The sequence below is a fragment of the Rana temporaria genome, chromosome 1 (assembly GCF_905171775.1).
Source record: "Rana temporaria chromosome 1, aRanTem1.1, whole genome shotgun sequence".
NCBI classification, from domain to species: domain Eukaryota; kingdom Metazoa; phylum Chordata; class Amphibia; order Anura; family Ranidae; genus Rana; species Rana temporaria.
In genome coordinates this window covers 281,721,369-281,742,224 of record NC_053489.1, presented here as the reverse complement: position 1 = coordinate 281,742,224, position 20,856 = coordinate 281,721,369, and the positions used below count along the sequence as shown (strand labels likewise).

Sequence of the window (20,856 nt, the reverse complement as noted above, 5' to 3'; positions counted from 1 at the left end):
TGGGATTTTGGCTATTTTACTGATTAATAAAATATAGTGTAAGTCCATATAAATGATCAATTTTAATTCATTGACTTTCAAAGACTGTTTAACTGGAAGAAATTGGGGTAGTTTTTTTTTTTCAATTTCTTTATTAGATTTTTTTTTAGACAAAAATTCATACAAAACAAATTTAGGCGGAATCGGGCTGCCCCACCACCGGCCCCACGGATGCAAAATGCAAACAGTCTAAAATTAGTACCTCCCCCCCCCCAACAAATAAAACACCCCCACCCTGCCACCCCGAATCTCTCCAAGTACCAGTATTTTGTTCTGGCCCTCTCAGACTCTCTCCTCTACCCTTCCCTCGACCATCATTTCAGCATATCTCAGTGATTGCCTGTACATTAACCAATCTTTCCATCTCTTAACGAACCCTTCTTCTCCTATTTCACCACTAAACCTAAAATTCCATATTGTATGTTTTGTTGATTTTACATAACCAACTCCTCAGCGAAGGGCTCCCAGTATCTTTCCACTGCCTGGGGATTACACTTGTTGCTGTATTTAGGAGATGGGTTAGTAATGTTCTCCTATACTGTTTAATGGACATACTGACCCCGTGGAACAGACAACCCCATGGCTCCTCAGGTATTTTAGTGCCGGTGATTTCTTCTATTGTTATTAACAATATACTTCCTCTGCGTTATTCTAGGGAATTTTGTTACCCACCCCTCCAAGATCTTGTGTAGGAATACATGGGGAAGGGGCTGGACATGTATAATTGTAAAGTTGACATTTGAAGCCATGTCTTGCTACATGCCTCTCACCACAGTGCTAAATAGTAGTATGAAGAGCTGTCAACATGAGCTAGCAGAAGTTTAGGAAAGGTTCTCTCATTCACACAAAGTGGTTGTTTTACTAAAGGCAAAAGACTGTGCCCTCTGCAAAGTGCAGTCACCCTCTTCAAGTGCAGTTGCTCCAGAGCTTAGTAATTGAGGAGGGGGGCTCTGCTGACTTCCATCATCCAATCATGTGCAAGCAAAAATGCTGTTTTTTCCTTGCGTGTGATTTGGTATTCTTTGGAGCCTTACCTCATTTACTAAGCTCTGGATCAACTATACTTGCAACTGCATTTTGCAAAGTGCACAGTATATTTGCCTTTAGTAAATCAACCCCAGAATGTCATCACTCAAGCTTCATGTTAATGTAATAATCACAAAATACAAATGTCAGTGAAGAGCATTCTTTTTGTCTGGTAAAAGTGCTTTAATAACCAACATGTTTTCTTTTTTTTAAGGAAAGAATTAAAGTAGGTTAATCTGGTGCTTATATATATATATATATATATATATATATATATATATATATATATATATTTTTTTAAATCATCTTGCCCCCCAGATAAAAAGAATGGCTAAACTGTAATGCCCCTCTCCACGCTCCAGATCTTTCTCCTTTGCCCAGCACTGCTGATTGTCTTTGGTTTGAACAACAACCAGAGTCATTAATGTTTTCCTGTGAACCCAAGCTGTCAATGACACACCTCTGGGGAGGTGTTATCATACAGCCTGGACTTACAGCTTTCTCTGACTAAGTGGCACTCACATTTCTTTATGTTAGCATCAATCAGTCCCTGAGAAAAGACACTGAGAAAGAAGAGACAGAAGAGTGATGCCACTGGATCAGCTAAAAGTCTTAAAGAAAAAAGTCAGCTGTAGGATGTTTTCATTACAAAGGGGGGCTTCAGCGAGGAGTAGGGGAAGTTGATAAGCAGAGTTATGTAGCTGGTGTTCCACTTTAACAGTCTCCCCTTTGACCCTCAGCAATAAGCTTCTTTGAAAAATAAATATGTTATAGTGCACTTTGTACTGTAAAGTCATGCTCAAAGCTCAAGATTTAGCAATTCAGTCATACTGACCAGGGAATGATAGACCCGGTAATAAAGTATACTTAACCTCCCTGGCGGTATGATTATTTCAGAAAAAAGGTGCTGAAAGCGGTACCATTATTTGTAAGGAAATTTGGTGTTTTATACTGTAGGCCTGTAATTCTTAGGAATAACTCACTTAAATCTGACCAAACCAGAGTCTAATAGGCATCCCGGGTATGACATTTTTTTAAAAACAAAATTAAAAATTATAATATAATAAATAATTATAAATAATTATAACAAATAATAATATAATTCTAATAAAAATTATTCAATAATGTAATCAACTAAAAATCACTGAAATGTGCTCAGTTGCAGAACTGTTGCTGTCATTATTTTTTTTTTTTATGATGAATTTCCCCACAAACCGCTATCGCACAATTCTGCAAGTGATTATAATTTATTATCGCTGTTTTCTATCTGCTCTAAAACCATTTTTGATATAAAGGGACACTTTTGGTTGCTATGGACAATCTACAGTTTGCAGGGAGAAAGAAACGTTTTTATTATATAAAAGTACATGTAGGGCACTGGGCAGACCACTAGGGACAAGGGGGGTGTGTATTTTTTTACATACAGTACTGTAATCTATAAGATTACAGTATACTGTATGTAATGTGTTTGTTTACCTTTTTGAATTTGGCGCCGATCTCCGCCCCCGTGCGTCGTAACGTCGCAGGGAACGGAGATCGGCGGCACAGGAGGACACTGTGTGAATCGAGCGAGTTCCCGCTCGCTCACACAGCGCGGTGGCAACGCTGGATCCAGGAACAAGGTAAGCCAGCGCACGCTGCAGGCTCTGCATAGCTACCCCGAGCGTGACTCGGGGGTTACCGATTTTGGCACGAAAAATCCACCCCGAATCACGCTCGGGAATACCGACAGGAGGGTTAAACAAATGCTTAACCTGCTCATTTGATAACCAAGCAAATAGCTAGCCACAGGGCTTGCCTGCGACCCATTCTTGATCCATATTATCAGCAACTTAGGCATAAGAAACACATGTGCCTGATACTCAAGCCCTGTAGTGGCATAGCCTAAAAATACCACTTGGAATTTGTTCAATTTAATGTAATTACTGCAGAATAAATTTGGGGGACACTTATTACTACAGAGAATGCATATGAAAGCTGGTAGATCCAAGTGCACTTTAGGGGTAGAGTTAATCCTCGTCCTTACTGGAACCCTGTTTTAAGCTTCATGCCTCAACTATCTATCGCTGCTGCAAGAAGAGAAAAAATACAGTGACCCTCATCTTCTGCACAAACAAAGTAACAAAGTGTAATTCTCAGCTGATGTAATTACAGAAATGTACTTTCTGTCCAGCATCCGAAAAAAATAGAGCTGTGTATCATAAAATCACAAAGCATCAGGGGTCCTTAATGCATGCCATTTGTTTCCCCCCTTCATGGGAAGAGCTGTTAAATCACAAATTCTCATTTCCCAAGTAGCAAGCTCTGCTGCATGTTGGGGGAGTTAATGTAAAAACCAATAAATGTAGCTCAGATTATCAGTAGAAAACAATAGCAATTGAATGGAAATCATTTAACTAGTACTTAGCAGTCTGAAAAAAATGTTTTGATAATTGAAATTATTGTATTGATAATGAACTAGACTTTTCCAGTAATTATCAAATATCTATACTTTGAGCAAGCTCAACCTTAATTGTAGTCTGCGTGTAAGTGATCTTACAGACAGTTCAGCTTCTGTCATTACCCTAAATTTAACTTGGAAAAACTGCCAGATGTAGTTCTAAGCATACATGGGCAGATCTTCGATATGAAAAAAGATTAAGGGGTTAGTTTACTAAAATTGGAGAGTGTAGCTCTTCATAGAAACCAATCAGCTTCCATGTTTTGTTTTTTTGTCAAAGCTAATTTGAAGCAGTCGAGGTTAGAGGCTGATTGGCCACCATACACAGCTGCACTAGATTTTGCACTATCCAGTTTTAGTAAATCAACCCCTAAGTTTTCTTAACACCTTCCCTCCCGGTCTTTAGCAGAATGATGGCCAGGCAGAGGCTTTGCCATCCTGACTAGATGTCATATGATGTTCTGTCTGAATGCGCAACTCACGCAGCTGCGGGGCTGCGCAGCGGCGCGATCTTTCACCCACTGTGTCTACAAGACACAGCCGATGACTGATCAGTGACTGCCGTGACCAAACACAGCAGGTCACAGAACAGTTGTACACAATAGATGGCTTCCTTTCATGCCATACATTGTGTACAACTATGTTGCTAGCTGTGATTGGTCAATTTGATCACATGGTACAGACAGGGCCAATCACAGCCATCTGCTTTGAACTATCAGAGGTAATCACAACAAAACAAACAGTAAAATGCTTGCTTATAGCAACGTAATTCACTGCTATAAGCAAGCATAATGTGTAAAAAAAATCCTGATCACTTTCCCAAAGTAGTATAATGTTTTAATGGTAACATTATATTGCTCTGGTCACAGTGTGTTAAAAAAAAAAAAAGTCAGTTCCCCTGATCACCACCACACCAGTTATATGATGACAATGAGAGATTTCACCGCTCCAGGTGAGCCCTGTGCACAATCAGGGACGGTTGGATTACCAAGGTGCTGGCAATGCACGTAGCAATAGTAGACTGAAGAAAGGAAAATGGACAGCTGCACTCCGGAATAACTTAAAAAGAATGTTGTCTTTTATTTTCAACTGAACATGCACAGTCACAGCAACCACAAAGACAGGACAGCCGACGCGTTTTGCACTCAGAATTAGTGCTTAATCATGGCTTATAAAAAGTCAGTGCCCCTGATCACCACCACACCAGTTATATGATGACAATGTACTGCACTGGCGACAGTACGTACAATTGTTTTTTTTTGTAATTCTTAATTTTCCAAATAATTTATTTTTTTATTTTTTCCAAAAACCTACAATGCCTCTTACTAAAAACCTTGGCTGTCTACAAAGGGGTCAGGCCTTCACTATATTAGGATTAATCAATTTTATATATATACCATAGTTTGTGGTCTTTCTTGCAGACTAAATATATACTGATTTGGGTTATTTTCACCAAGGAAATGTAGCAGAATGCATTTTGAGCTAAATTCATGAAAAACTTTTTGTTTGCAAACTTTTATAACAGACACAAAGAAATTTTTTTTTTCACAATTTTAAGCCTTTTTTCATTTATTTAGCAAAAATAGAATAACCAGTGGTGCTTAAATGCCACCAAACGAAAGCTCTAGTTGTGTGAACAAAATGATAGAAAATTTGTTTGGGCACAGTGTTGCATGACCGTGCAATTGTCATTCAAAGTGCGACAGCGCTGAAATATGAAACGTGTCCTGGGCAGTAGTGCCCGGTATTAAAGTGGTTAAATGTTTTCATACATTATTTAAAAATAACTTGTACTCTGCCCATACTTGGAAAAGTAATTGCTTTTGTTTATAGGAGGCACCATATGCCGTCTATACTTGCTTCCTCCTTGCTTCCATCCCATTATCTACCTACCCTTGTGTTCCCATAATCTCACCATGATCAAAAGGAGGAGCTTACTGAGCCCTGTCTGAGTTTCAAGATTCAGAAAATGTAAACTTGATCCGAGGGTTCTCTGGTGATGAATTGGGCTGGTTGAGGAGAATGAGAAAAGGGAGTACAACCTGTAATGCCTTGTACACACGGCCGGATTTTCCGGGAAAAAAAGGCAGACAAGCTTTTTTCTAGGAAAGTCCGGCCATGTGTAGCCTCCATCTTACTTTTTTTTTTGGAAGTCTAACGGACCTTAGATAGAGAACCCGTTCTCTTTCTTTCCGTCAGACTTCCGACGGACTCATGGCAGACTTTTGCACGGTCAAAAGTCTGACCGTGTGTTCAATACATTCATTTTCCTCATTTGGAAATAATGTAGGTTTTAATTTAAAGAGATCCATTCCGGACAACACAATATAATCCCTAACTTTCCATACAAGATAATTGTGTCAGGTCAATAATTAACAAATATTTGTAGCCTAAAATTGTGTGGTTACAGAACAGCAAACAACTCAGATACCTACCAAAAGTGTAAATAGGTAATACCTTGAACCTTTACAGTCTGTAACTTTTTTAGTTAAACCAAAAAAAATGGCTCTACGGTACCTCAGCCTTTTGATGGGATACCTAGTATGTGTCAATTACATAAACACAAAAGTGCATCCTGAGGCCTCGTACACACGACCGAGAAACTCGACGGGCGAAACACATCGAGTTCCTCGTCAAGTTCCTTGTTAGGCTTGTCGAGGAACTCGACAAGCTTGCTTTGCGTACACACAGTCAAGCCAAAATCTCCTCGTACTCAAAAACGGTGACATACAACACATACAATGGCAGGGGAAGTTCGATTCCACTGGGTAAACTCTTGGGGCTGCTTTTGCTAATTTTGTGTGTTTGCGTGTTAAATAAAAGTTTGGTAAGAGACGATTTGCACTTTTCAGTCTGTTACAGCTTTAAAAATGTGTTATCTCCATTACAAATGCTACTTTTACTCCCGTCTCATACTTTAATCTGAGCAAGCTCGGGTTTCTTAGCATACAGACGTTCGAGTTTCTCGTCGGAAACCAGCCCTTCGAGGAGCTCGACGAGCCAAATAAGACTCCCGTTGAGAAAATAGAGAACTTGCTCTCTTTTTGGCTCGTCAAGGTTCTCGACAGTTTCCTCGACGAAAATGTACACACAACCGGTTTCCTCTGCAAAAAAATACCTCCCAGCAAGGTTCTTGCTGGTTTTTGCCGAGAAACTCGGTCGTGTGTACGAGGCCTGACTGTGTGTTTATCATATGATCCTGGACTTGCAAGTAAGTAGTGGACTTTGCAGAGCTATTTACTGGAGGAACACTAAAAGTGGGCAGAAAGACTGCCTGGGGAAAAAAGGCCTAGGAAGAACATTGTTGGTTCTTACGGAACCATTGGATCTTGGTTTCTAAAGTCAGTATAGTATTTAATATACAGATTAGCCCATTGTCTAAAACAGACAGCCGGAATAATTTGCCTGTCATTCAGACAGCCTGCCATCCTTTAAAGTGAGACTGTCATTTAGTAAAATTGTCCTAGGAAAAAACAAACCTGTTAAAGAAGAATGTAAATACAGTCTTTCCCACTGCCTGTACCACCAAACACCACTCTTATCGGTAGAAATACTCTGTTCCTGGCAATCTTTTGGGTCCTTTGTTGCTCTCACTGGCTCCTCACGGTTATCCCAATGGATTACAGGACACAGTAGTGGCATGGAGTATAGTAAAAGAAACCAATGGAGATCCAGGCTATTGACAATCCCAGAAGTGTTGGCTCACCAGCAAACAGGGACCATTCTACTGATCAGAGCAGTGTTTGGCAGCACAGGCAATGGCAAATGTAATTATTTCTTTTTTTTTTTTGTTTTGTTTTTTACAGGTATAGCTTTTTAACATTTTTTTCACAAGGTCTCATTAAGATCATCAACAATGGAATTCAGTAGAAGCTCTACCGAAGATCAGTCCTGTGTGCTTTATTTTTAAATTATTTTGACAGTATGACTGTAGGTATAAGAACACCAGAAATGGTGATCATAAAGCATTTTTATTTTTTTCTCTAAAGTTGCACTGTGGTTTCTACAGTATGTGGTCAGTTAAGATGCAAATTATGCTTTTGGTTGTCCTTCAAGTGGTTGTGCAACTACATATTTTTAGCAATCAACCATTTTAGTTATAAAGAAAATATCTAAATAAATAAATATTAATATTTGTGATTGTATATGGTCTCCCATAAGCTTCCGAAACATCACCAGATTTATCTAGGAATCCTATCAATAGCTTGTGTGTGTAAACTAAATTTGAGCTGCCAACATAGCAATTTTGGAACTTAGAGAAGAGCTGTTGTGTTAGTATTTGTGCAGTGCCTTTATCTCTTGTAGGTAGTTCAACACTAATTAAAACACTAATTAGTCCTATGCTAATTATTACCAATTATTCTTTCTTTCAGCTAATGAAACTTTAATCAGGTACACATATGTGGGTTGGTGTGCTCTTTTACTAGTCTGCTGCTTCAGTACAGACACTAAACAGAAGGATTACTAAGGGTGCAAATAATGTATTTCTCATAATTCTAAAAGAATGTTGGTTTAGGGTCACCTGCTGATTTCCCCATAATATAGTGTAAATATATACAATATATATCAAATCAATGTCCTACAACATATGCCCCACATATTGCATCATTGGCTTATCGTATAGATGTTACAACACTATCAATCCATTATCAACGAGATGTCGCAGTAAAGGGAATGAATAAGAATTAAGACAAGTCTTGTTCTAGCTCAGTAGGAAAATAGTATACAGTGCAACGTGGTTAACAAGCTTTTCGCAATATGAATATTTTTTTTAATCCTTTTTAGGTTTGCGAGTGTTGTCTCGCAAAACGAACAGGATTCAAGCCACAGCATTGTGCAGTACCGCATTTGGCCAGAGGTGCGGGGGCGCCGGAGCTGATTGGAACCGAGCAGAGCCGATTTGAGCCGTTCAGGAATACTCTGGAAAACGGAGAAATACTTGGTTCCCGAGCCTTTCTGAGGGTTTCCAAGTTCAGCCAAGCTGTCTGGAGTATTTCTGAGGCTCTCCAGTGCCCCTCCACCTCTGGCCACATGCGGTATTGCATGCCATAGAAGTCAAATTATTTTCGTTTCCATTGACTTCTATGGGGAAACTCGCTTTGATATGTGAGTGCTTTGGATTAAGACCATTCTCCTGGAACAGATTATGCTTGTAATCCAAGGTTTCACTGTCCTGCAGTTGTGGATTATATAATGCGAATTCTGAATTGAGAAATCACAGAAAACCCAATGCGCTATTAAATAGTTTGGGGAACATTCCTTATTTCCCAAACTTAGTTAAAAATGGCGTGCTTTCACTTTGTAAAAGTTAATATTTACTTTGTGTTGTACCTCGGGGCAAAAAGTGTAATTTAAAGGCAAAGTTCCCCTTTTTTAGGCAGACTTTTACCTTTCATAATAAATAGAAGCCTTTTCTAATGTCTTTTCTGCCCAAACCATTCCAATGTGCTTTTCTTTCACTTACCATGGCCATGGCAGCTTTGAGTCTGCACCTGAGTCTGTTTTCTGAGCCCTGACTTCCTATATTATCATGTGACCTTCCAGAAAACTTCATATCCCATAATGCGTTGCCTCACTGTATCACAAAATAGGGTGTGAATTTCTTCTGTGGACCACACCTCCCTCATTACTATACCACCTCTTTGTTATTTCCACCCACTTTCCTGCTGCTTCTACCTTTAACCACTTGCTTACTGGGCACATAAACCCCCTTCGTTCCCAGGCGAAATCTCAGCGTCCGGCACTGCGTCGCTTTAACTGACAATTGCGCGGTCGTGCGACGTGGCTCCCAAACAAAATTGGCGTCCTTTTTTCCCCACAAATAGAGCTTTATTTTGGTGGTATTTGATCACCTCTGCGGTTTTTATTTTTTGCGCTATAAACAAAAAAAGAGCAACAATTTAAAAAAAATATATATTTTTTTTACTTGTTGCTATAATAAATATCCCAATTTTTTTTTAAAAAACGATTTTTTTTCTCAGTTAAGGCCGATACGTATTTTTCGACGTATTTTTGTAAAAAAAAAAAAAAAATCGCAATAAGCGACTGGTTTGCGCAGAAGTTATAGCGCCTACAAAATGGGGAACAGAATTATGATTTTTTTTATTATTTTTTTTTTTACTAGTAATGGCGGCGATCTGCGATTTTTATTGGGACTGGGATATTGCGGCGGACGTATCGGACACTTTTGACACAAATTTGGCGCCATTCACATTTATACAGCGATCAGTGCTATAAAAATGCACGAATTACTGTATAAATGTGACTGGCAGTGAAGGGGTTAACACTAGGGGGTGAGGAAGGGGTTAACTGTGTAGCCTGGGTGTGTTATAACTGTGTGGGGGGAGGGGGGTGACTGGGGGAGGGGACCGATGCTGTGTCTCTCTGTACAAGAGACACAGCATCTGTCTCCTCTCCTCTGACAGCACGTGGAGCTCTGTGTTTACACACAGAGCTCCACGTCCCTGCTGTCACCTGCCGTGTCACCGACGATCGCGTGTACCCGGCGGACATCGCGGCCGCCAGGTACACGCATCGGGTCTTCGGCGATGCGTCGGGACAGTTTTTACCCGCCGCGCGCCACCCAGTGGCGCGCGCGGGTAATGCACATAAAAGGCCGTTTTTAAACGGCCACTTGGCACTTGAGAGCCGCGCTGCGGACGTATTTCGTCTATAGCGCGGATCTCAAGTGGTTAAGGTGACCATACACTTTATAATCTGATTGTACAAGCTTCTTTAGTTCAACTATGTAGTTTGGGTCTGTCTGATTTGATACATATTGAATAGATTGTTTCGCCTATTGCATAGTTTTAGTAAATCTAAATTATACAGATTGTACAGTCATATTGCATAGTGTATGGACAGCTTTATACAAGTACATGGGAGAGTACATGGGAGAGAGACATTCAGCCGTCAATGTTTTTGTAGTCCAGCTCAGGGAGGGGGAGGGTGTAAACCCACTAATTTCACTTTCAGACCCCATTCACACAGCACAGTGGAAGCGCATGTTTTGGTGCATTTTTCCTGCTACATACATAGGGAAGCCCATTGATTTCAGTGGACTGCACTACGTGCAACAAATGCAGTAAAGTAGCTCATAGAGCATTTTGGTGCATTGGGAGTTGCACATTTTTTACCACACATTTCTCATGCGTGTTTTTGCACTTGACAAAATGCGCCTTTGCTTCCGCATTTGGGGCGTTAACAATTAATGGCACCAAAAGCATAATTAGTTAATTTTAGGTGTATAAAAGTGGCCGTACACTATACAATCTGATTGTACGGTATCTGTAAAATAATTGATCGACTTGGTCATAGATGAATTAAAATTCATCCGGTTGCTGCTGGACTGGGTGAATTTCAATCCATGTATGGTCAGCTTTAGCCTATGCAGAAATTGATAATTCCCTTGAAGCCTTGCTGCCCTGTAAGACTGGGCTTGTCGTTGTCCTCAGAACACACTGTAGAAATAGATAAAAACAGAGGGCGCACTGGCCTAGTGCACTATCCAACAACATTTTTAAAATATAATACACTCGAAAACAAAGATAGTAAAAACGCTCATCAGGCCACTCCTCCTGGCTACACTCTCCCAGGCTAGCCACTAGCTCAAGCTCACCAGAAGGTATGTCCTTCTCCATCTTTGCCAAGCAGCAAATGATCATTCAGAAGGACATACCTTCAAAACGCGTCAGCCAGCAGGGATCTTGGTGAGGTCCCCCCTGAGCCCTACCTATGTGCTTTCCTCCAGACCAGAGTTGTTGTTATGTGCACCAAATATGCTCCCAGCATGGCTAAACGTTTAATGTGAGACAAGCAAGTCATGCATGAGGGGATGATTTATTTTGTTTATGCTGGATGTGCTACATAGATGCCATTCTGTTTACATGGATGGTTTAGAGACATGAGGCCTCTTTACAGTCTTTTATGACAAGATTAAACCAAAATATTAAAAATATCCATTTGTCCTTTGAACATAGTGGGCCAGAGGTACATTTTCTAGATCTGACTATAGCCATGAAGGACAATAATAAATATATCAAATGCTACTTTAGGTTTATTAGTAGACATGTGAATATGTCTTATAAAATTTGTTACTGTTTTATCTGGATTAAAGGGATCCAATAAGGCCAATTCATCAGAATGTCAAATTGTGATCAGTTAATTGATTACAAAGAACAGTCAGAGATTTTGAAAGAGTGTTTTATTGAAAAGAGTTACAAAAATAAATTACGGAAGGAAGAGATTTAAGCAGTGGGAGATCTAGACAGGGGATGCTATTGAAATATAAATGTAAGGAAAACATGGATGACAATAAGAAAACAAGGTTGGATTTTGCCTTTGTGACAAGTTTTTTCAATCAATATTACTGTGTAAGGAGGGCTATTAATACATTTTGGCCTATTTAGAAAATAACATTAGGTTCTAGCAGAAAACTAACATGAGAAACCTGTGGTTTTTTTTTTTTTAAATAGTGACCCCCTTTAGATACATTTTGGCAACCAATATTGAACATTTACCAATTTTCAGTCAGATTTGCATTAAGTGTAAAAAAATACATTTGTTTCTTGCCACTCAAAAATTTAACTTTTTCTTTAGGGGGGGGGGGAGCGGAAACCCAATTCTCCAGCTCCCAATTCTTCCTGGGGCTCTGCGGTGCCAGAGGAAGGTTCACCTCTCCCCCCTCCCTCTTGGCAATCACCTGGGACACGCCACAGGCCCCAGATGATTGCTGGCCAGTCACGGTTTGCGCAGAGTGGCTCACACAAGCGCATTACGTGCCCGGCTGTGAAGCCACAGCTAGGGGCCGACAGTGACAATGCTGGTGCCGCGAAGAGGAGCGGGGCTTTGTCCCCCCGCATTGCTGGACCGTGGGACAGGTAAGTGTCAGATTATTAAAAGTCAGCAAGCTGCAATATTTGTAGCTGCTGACTATTATTTTATTTTTATTTTTTTAGTCAGAACTAAAAAGCTTAAGAAAGCTGAGTTCTCCAAATCACTATTACTATAGCAGTAATTGTGGACATCAATGGAGTTATTGCTGAAGTAACATGACCTATTACCTGTATTCGTGTGCACCAACTGGGCTTCTTGAGGAACTTGCATTATGTAGTAGCATGGGTGAGTCTTTTGCACTGTTTGACCATTGCATCCTTATGCAGAAATCCTTACCGCTTTTACACAGTCTTGTAAAAAATGTGTTAGCCACAATTATTATAACAGCCGCTAGAGTTAGAATCTTAACGCATCCATACACCGTTATGTATTAGGCTTCATTTCCATGGATGTTTTTACAGCCACTTTTCTGAGCGTTTTTTGCAGCTTAAAAACAGCTCTCCATGTTAGTCTATGGCCTCATGCCCACCATGACGTTTTTGAGCTGTAGATGGCTGAGCCGTTTTTAAGCTGCAAAAAAAAAACCAGGGCCAGTGCGTTCTGAAGCTCCATAGTAGAGCTGTAAAAACGGCAGACGTTAAAAAATGCTCAAAACTCGCAAGAACGCTCAATAACGCTACCGCAGGGTTTTTGAGCTCCAGCTCATAGGATTTTTTTTTTTAAAAATTAATAAAAAAAAATAAACATGGACAGGCGTTTTTAAGCTGTAAAAAAGGCTAAAGAAAGTGGCTGTAAAAACGTCCATGGAAATGAAGCCTTAGCTTTTACGGCTTCTAATATTTATTGGATATAGTGCCTGCTAACAGGTACAATATTTTACAAATTTGCATTCAATTTCTAGTCATGTATCTGTACAATTGGATGAGGTAGTGTTACCGATACAAGTACTGCAAGGTTGTTTAAGTGGTACAATTCTGGATGTATATGTTTATCTGACAATACAAGCAGCTGAAGTAATTAAAAAAAACTGGTAAAGCAGAACTAAACCCTCCTATACTTTACAACCAAGGAAGATGCCATGTTAGCCCCTGTTAGGTCTGCAGTTGCCATGGTGATGCATGTGTGATTAGTTATGACTCCAGCCATTTGATGGCTTGACAGTTTGGTTGAGAGCACAAGCAACTGTGAGGCCCCGTACACACGTCAGAGGAACTCGACGTGCCAAACACATCGAGTTCCTCGTCGAGTTCTGTGTTGAAGCCGCCGAGGATCTCGGCGAGCCAACTTTCCTCATTGAACAACGAGGAAATAGAGAACATTTTCTCTATTTGGCCCGACGAGTTCCTCGTCGACTTCCTCGGTGAAAAGTGTACACACGACCGAGTTTCTCGGCAGAATCCAGCTCCAATCGAGTTTCTGGCTGAATTCTGCCGAGAAACTCGGTCGTGTGTACGGGGCCTGACAGCTATCTTTCACAGCATGCCTTAAAAAGTTCTGTTTGTGTACATTAGAAAGCTGACAGGCTGCCAAAGAAACAAAGGGGAGATAGTTTTATTTTTTAGGTTTTGATTTCAGTACTTCTGTATGTGAAGATGAATTGGCTGGAGCTACAGAGGTCCATGAGGACTTGTAAATTGCTTTAACTGCTCGTTAAGAGTATATACTGTAAATACTTTAAAAACCATAGTGTGGGCAGAAATGCACTTTAAGGTCTACATTATAGTGTTTGCATAGCCCAGGCTTTGTTTTGGACAGAGTGGAGAAGGGCTACAATCTCATGTCATGTTTTTATTGCTGTCTGTATCCCAGTTTGGCAGATTCATCCTCTCTTTTTTTCCTGATGATCATTGTCACTGAAACAGAAAGCGATGAAAAATCCACAATTTAGTTTTTTTTCCAAACCTAAAGTATAGTGCAAGGGTTATAACCCCTGTCTGATTTTTTTTACACCATCTGTGTCTCATTGCAGAGATTTCCCTTCACTTCCTTTCCCATAGCCAAACAGGAAGTGAGAGGAAATCCCTTCAAATTATTTCCTTGGGTACCCCCAGGTCACCAGAACTAGTGTCCCATAGGAAGATTTCCCCTCTATTACTTTTCTGGGGATAACCCCAAATTTGTGATTTTCTTTCACTTTCAATAATAATGGTAAACAGGAAAAATAGAGAGGGTAAATCTTCCTAATGGGGGTAAAAACAGCAATAAAAACTGACACACATTTTTATCCATCTGTACTCTATCCAAAACTAAAAAAAGTTTGCCTTTAGTTATACATTAAAGATTTATTTTCGTATTGTCTTTTTGTTCTTTATAAATACAAGGACTCAAAAGATATACATTTAGATATATTGCATGACTTTTATAACCTATAATTTATGTGGGTTTTATTGTCTTTCACTGTTGTAGTACAGTTCCATATTAAGCTGGAAAAGCTTTGGAAAAATCTGTTTAGCTAACATTTTAGTATATTTATATAAATAGTTTACACAACTTTAGGCAGTGGATGCTTTTGCTGCCATGGGCTTAATTATTTGAATTCTTATATATCTTTAAACTATATATATTTTTAAACTAGAAGATCTACTGAATTACAAGGTAATGCTTATGCAGAACAAACACAGACACAGCCCTGTTCTCTATGAGCGGTCGGATGTAAACAGACCATCTGTCGGCCATCCGATCTGATCCACTAGAAAGATAGGGAATAGATCCCCATTCGTCACTCCATAGAGGATAATGGAGGGTACAGTCATGTCCAGTCTGCCTGTGTGAAAGGGGCCCAAATCTGCATATTGTTGCACACTAACCTACCCAAAATGCCCTTCTCTAGTGGTGCTAAGTATGTGCCCCGTCGCTTGATCACTGCTATCTTTTTCTATTCTACTTGGGTGAAGTCTGTAGTCATCCTGATTGGCTAGCCAGGGATTGCATAAATACTGCACATACCAAGACTGTATACAAAGAAAAAGAGCTGCTGCTCCAGGTGTATGATGATAACCTGAGGTGAAATGACTCGTAGAGTGCCAGCCCCGGCCCGCCTCCGTGGGAAACTTGTAAGAAAAGAAATGGCTGCACAGGAATTCCGATTACCTTTTATTGTTCCAAGTGATAACACCAAAGACACCAACACGAGGTAACGTAGACGCGTTTCACACAAACATCTTGTGCTTAATCATTTACAGTGAACTGACCATGTGAGGATCAGTGTAAACTTAATAAGAAAATGCTACCAGCTAGGAAAATAACTATTATAGCAGAAGAGACAAACATCCGTATAACCTACCTGCTAGCTAGTTTCTATAAGAGCATTTAGTTCTGCTTTTAAATTGTGGTCCTTGAGAAACAACCAAAAAAAGGATACATAAGCTGAAAAAAAGTAACAAAGTCTCTTACGTCCCTCCCTATACCTTAGTGATCTCTCTAATTCTGAAAAGTTTAGAACGCATTTACAGTATTTCAATATATTTTATTAGCTGATATTTCCTACAAAGTTATAATTTAGTTCTGTCAGTTCTTTAAGCCTGCTAGTAATAAAGATCTTAAACTCGCCAACTGTTGCTTTGCTGCATTCTCCATGATGCTCAACAGTCAACTGACAGATCAAGTGAAGTATAAGTTAACAACAGATGGGCTGTCTGTGATTGGCCGCTCTTGTTTCTTTTATACTGTTTTATGCAGAGTAGATCTTTATTACTCTTTTTCACTAGCAGACATTTCATGAGACATTTTTGCCAAAGCAAAGACGAATAAAAATATAAATTATGTATTTCATTATACTTCCCCTTAGAGACATGTCCCATAAAACATATTTTCCAGATCACCGGTTTTGTTCCCTGACCGCTTTGGGTAAGTGGAAGGGATGATATAAATGTGCACTGGAAATAGCATATTAATCTAATTAATATACTAAAAATATAAAATCTGTACCTACCTGATCTTGTTCAAGGTGGTATGTAAGATACAAGGTATTTTGGAACTGTACAGGATTAAATCTTAGAAATATAAAAATGGAATGTAATATTTACTGATCCAAATCAGAAATCGTATGGCATTTCCCTGCAATATTCAAAAAAAATGTTTTAAATTCAGGAGAAAGGTCATATTCAAAGTAGACATCAGATTTACTATCACAGTTCTGTATGCAATAAAACCAGGAATTAGCTGGCTAAGAATTGTGTATATGTTTTGAATGTATTTATTTCCTAATTGCCATAGCTGTTTAAACAAGCTCCCAGACTCAGTAAGCATCCAAAATGGCCACATAACATAACCCTTATGCGATTTTAAAAATGGATGCCTTCTGGGGTTCCCATTGAGTTAAGTTATATGTACACACAAAAGCTGTCAGTGGTAGACACGGTCATGGATTTCTCAGGGCTCCCACAGTCAACCATGATCCTAAAGAAGGACTACTCTTCCTTGCAGTTCCTCCCACACTGCAAGGGTTAAATGCTTGTTCTTGTTCAAGGTACTGTCAAAAAAATCTGTTTCACTTACCTTATCACTTGCTTCCTTGATCCCCCAGCAGTTGTCGCTGGCCTCTTCCCTCTGATGTTCCAGGTTGTGGGCAGGCCGTTAGCATCCTTACTTACAATACAGGACTTCTGGTTCATGCATTGTTAGTGAAGATGTCAGAGTGCCTGTGATCAATGAAAAGCTGAAAATAGAGCATCAGTTGCACAAAGAGGAGAAGCTTGTGAGGGATAAGGTAAGTAAAACTGCTTTTTAATGGTACCCAATACAAAAAACAGCATTTAAACCACGCATTGTGAGGGTAGTTTTCTATTTTCCTCTGGAGTTCAGCTTTAAAACAGGGATGTACACATATACTAAAAGACTAATAAGACAGCATATCAAGTTTTATATCAAAGATCCAAACCTCAAAAAAGTCACGATGCAATGCATTGCATACTAGCACATAATGTGAAAATTACCAGAAAACTAAGCCTTCCAGCAATGCCCTGTCACCGTTGGAGGCTGCTTCCACCTTCTCCCAGTCTTCCTTCCCAGGTCCACGGTCTCCAGCTGTGTGACTATCCAGAGCCACGATGATGTCAGTCCCGTGCATGTGTGGGAGAGCCGCCGTTTATGGCCCATGACTCTGAAGGCACGGCCCGGGTGGCCGTTCCTTCAGAGCGCATGTGCCGGTGACCAATGATGAAGAAGCCCGGGTGGCCGTTCCTTCAGAGCGCATGTGCCGGTGACATCATTGGTTGCTTATATAGTAAATATCTCCTAAACAGCGCACCTTTAACAGATATTTACAGTACCAATAGGTAAGCCTTATTATAGACTTACCTATAGGTACAAGTCAGAGATGGGTTTAGTCCCACTTTAACTGCTGTGCAGATTTCGTTAATAGTTGCAGAAAGCATTTGGTTAAGACTAACGCATGCTGAAACAGGTAGTTTTGAAGCTTGTTTCTGTAATGACCAAATCCTCTTCCTTCTGTTTTATCAGGATGCTCATTTTCCACTGATGAAAACAACTGCAAAGTTGTATGCCTCTATATGTCACTATATGTATAGAGTTTTGTGTGGCACAGACTTTAGACTTAGCCCAAAAATGTAGCTTTGAAATCTGGACAAACTTGCCTTTAGTTGGGTAACTCATTCTTTTTGGAAAAACTCATAGGCTCCATTCACACATCACGTAGTCGTAGAGGAAACATGTGGGCAATTTACACAGGTTTCTGTGTGTCTCGCATAGGGCAGCCCATTCACTTTAATAAGCTGCCCTATGTGAATTTGTAACATAAGAGAAGCTCCTGCATGTTTTTGAACAACAAGTTTAGCACAAATGTATTCTGTCACATGACAGTTGTGGCAAAATCACACCACAGTTGGGGTACTATTAACCTCCCTGGCGGTATGATTCTGTCAGAAAAAACATGCTAAAAGCGGTACCATTATTTGCAAGGAAATTTGGCGTTTTATATTGTAGGTCTGTAATTTTTAGAAATAACTCACTTAAATCTGACCAAACAAGCTTCTAATAGGCATCCCGGGTATGACATTTTTTTAAAAACAAAATTATAAATTATAATATAATAAATAATTATAAATAATTATAACAAATAATAATATAATTATAATAAAAATTATTCAATAATGTAATCAAATCAAAATCACTGAAATTTGCTCAGTTGCAGAATTGTTGCTGTCATTATTTTTTTTTTTTTATGACGAATTTCCCCACAAATCGCTATCGCACAATTCTGCAAGTGATTATAATTTATTATCGCTGTTTTTTAGCTGATCTAAAACTATTTTTGACATAAAGGGACACTTTTGGTTGCTATGGACAATCTACAGTTTGCAGGGAGAAAGAAACGTTTTTATTATATAAAATGACATGCATGACACAGGACAGACCACTAGGGACAAGGGGGGTGTGTTTTTTTTACATACAGTACTGTAATCTATAAGATTACAGTATACTGTATGTAAGGTGTTTGTTTACTTTTTTGAATTTGGCGCCGTTCTCCGTCCCCGTGCGTCGTAACGTCGCAGGGAACGGAGATCGGCGTCACACGGAGGCACTGTGTGAATCGAGCGAGGACCCACTCGCTCACACAGCGCGGTGGCATCGCTGGATCCAGGGACAAGGTAAGTAACTTGTGCCTGTGGATCTAGCGAGGCAAGCCCGAGTCTGACACGGGGTTTCTGCTCGCAGCAGGAAAATCTAACCCCGTGTCAGACTCGGGAAGACCGCCAGGCAGGTTAAGGAAGAAATGTCACCCAAACGTATGACACGTTTAATGCGATATTAGTGCAATTTGGAATTGAGGGCAGAATCGCAAGTGTTTATTTGACTGTTGAATAATGGCATTAATACCTCCAAATTCTTAAAGTGGGAATAAACTCTGTCAATCAACATGAACTACTTTTAATCCTAATGCTGCTGGCTGTAATAAATAGATAGGTAGGTTTAATATCTTCATTTGTTTTAAAATGTATTTTTACATTTCTTCAGTTGCTTCCTGGTTGGGGGCCTAGGCCAAAATTATGTCATACATCCCAGGAGTCTTCATGAGAATTTTTGTTTTTTCCTCTGGAAGAAGGGAAGTGTAGCTTTCTGAGCTAAGCACACCCTCATGCCTGCATGTCTGAGTTAAAGGCAGGTGGATTCCAGGAAGTAAATGCTATATGAATGATCTCCCCCTACTCAAGATGGCAGTGGCTAGAAATGCTAGGGGGTGTATTTCTCAACACAATAAAGCGTGGCGATATGAACATATGGGTGATTTTTCTTTGAATATTACAAATGAATTAAATAGCATTTTTAGTTTGTGGTGCTCAGTAACAGTTCAGTGCTGCTTTATATACTGTTTTGTGGCCATTTGTTCATTTTTTCACTTTACTCCTTTAAAATGCTCTTTATATTTCATGTTTTTAGTTGTCTTTTTGATTGACAATATTTGAATGATTCACTGGTGAATGCCACCTGTCTGAGAGCAATGGAGATGTAGTAGAAGAGCTGCATAAATGTGCTGAAATGGTGTTTGCACAATCCTAACTTTACTTCTGCTAATTGGTGTGTGTGCTGTTTCTGTGTCGATATCTATCAGTCTTTAAGATTGTTGGGGCCCAAATAAGTATAAAATGTAATTATATGTTATTAGATGGATCACAGCACTTGTTTTTTTTGCTATCTGCTGTAGTTAAAATCCGATGTATTTAAATCCAGTGCTTGGTGAACCGGAAAATGGGAGTAGCACAGTGCTTTTCAAATGGGAGCCCTTTTAATTGTTATAATTTTGTGCTCATGACATTTTGTTCGATTCGGGGCTGAGAATCAGCGTGTCATATTTGATACATGGAAATTACATGATGCAGTAATCCAATTTTGTGACCTATCTGTTACTATTTCCTTTAAAGAGCTCCTGTTTTTTTCTTGTTTGTATAAGGGATACATTTTTAGACCAAACAGACATCAGTAGAACCTTGAAGCAATTGTAAAATTTAGTAGAAATGTTTAACTTCACTGGTAAAAGTCGGTCTAAAATGAATTGAAATAATGATCTCTCTGGGGATGATTTATCAAATAACGCTACTGGTTCATGCGGCCACATACTTGAATTGGAGTTGCAGCAGGAAGTCCTGTGTTAAGCTGTGCAGGAGTTTGATTAATCACCCTTGGTGACTATGTACAGAGGAAGATGAAAAGGAGGCTTCGCTTGTGCAACATATCAGTTTTGTCACATAGACTCTGGGTACCACATAGATGTAGCATAGGAATATGTTTCTTTTATTAACATGTACTAATTTTAGGTTACATAAAAAAAATCACAGCATACAGAAATGCTAGACTTAATAAAAGCAATTATTATGCAGTCTTATGCACCTTATAAATGTTCTATAACCCCTGACAAAGTTTAAATCCTAGTGCAATACCATGCTTTATGCTACATTTGATAAACAATTAGGTTTATTCATCCATATTTACTGGATTAACCAGATTTATTATATTATGTTTAATTATCATGGATAGGTTTTTACTGTGTATAGTAATGT

The 20,856-nt window shown here is 39.4% G+C and overlaps 1 protein-coding gene across 1 annotated transcript in view; it reads left to right on the top strand.

Moving 5' to 3' along the window:
• The window catches only part of RORB (RAR related orphan receptor B), a 289,832-nt gene that overhangs the window by 17,257 nt on the left and 251,719 nt on the right, over positions 1–20,856 (top strand). The gene's annotated exons all lie outside the window — the stretch shown is intronic.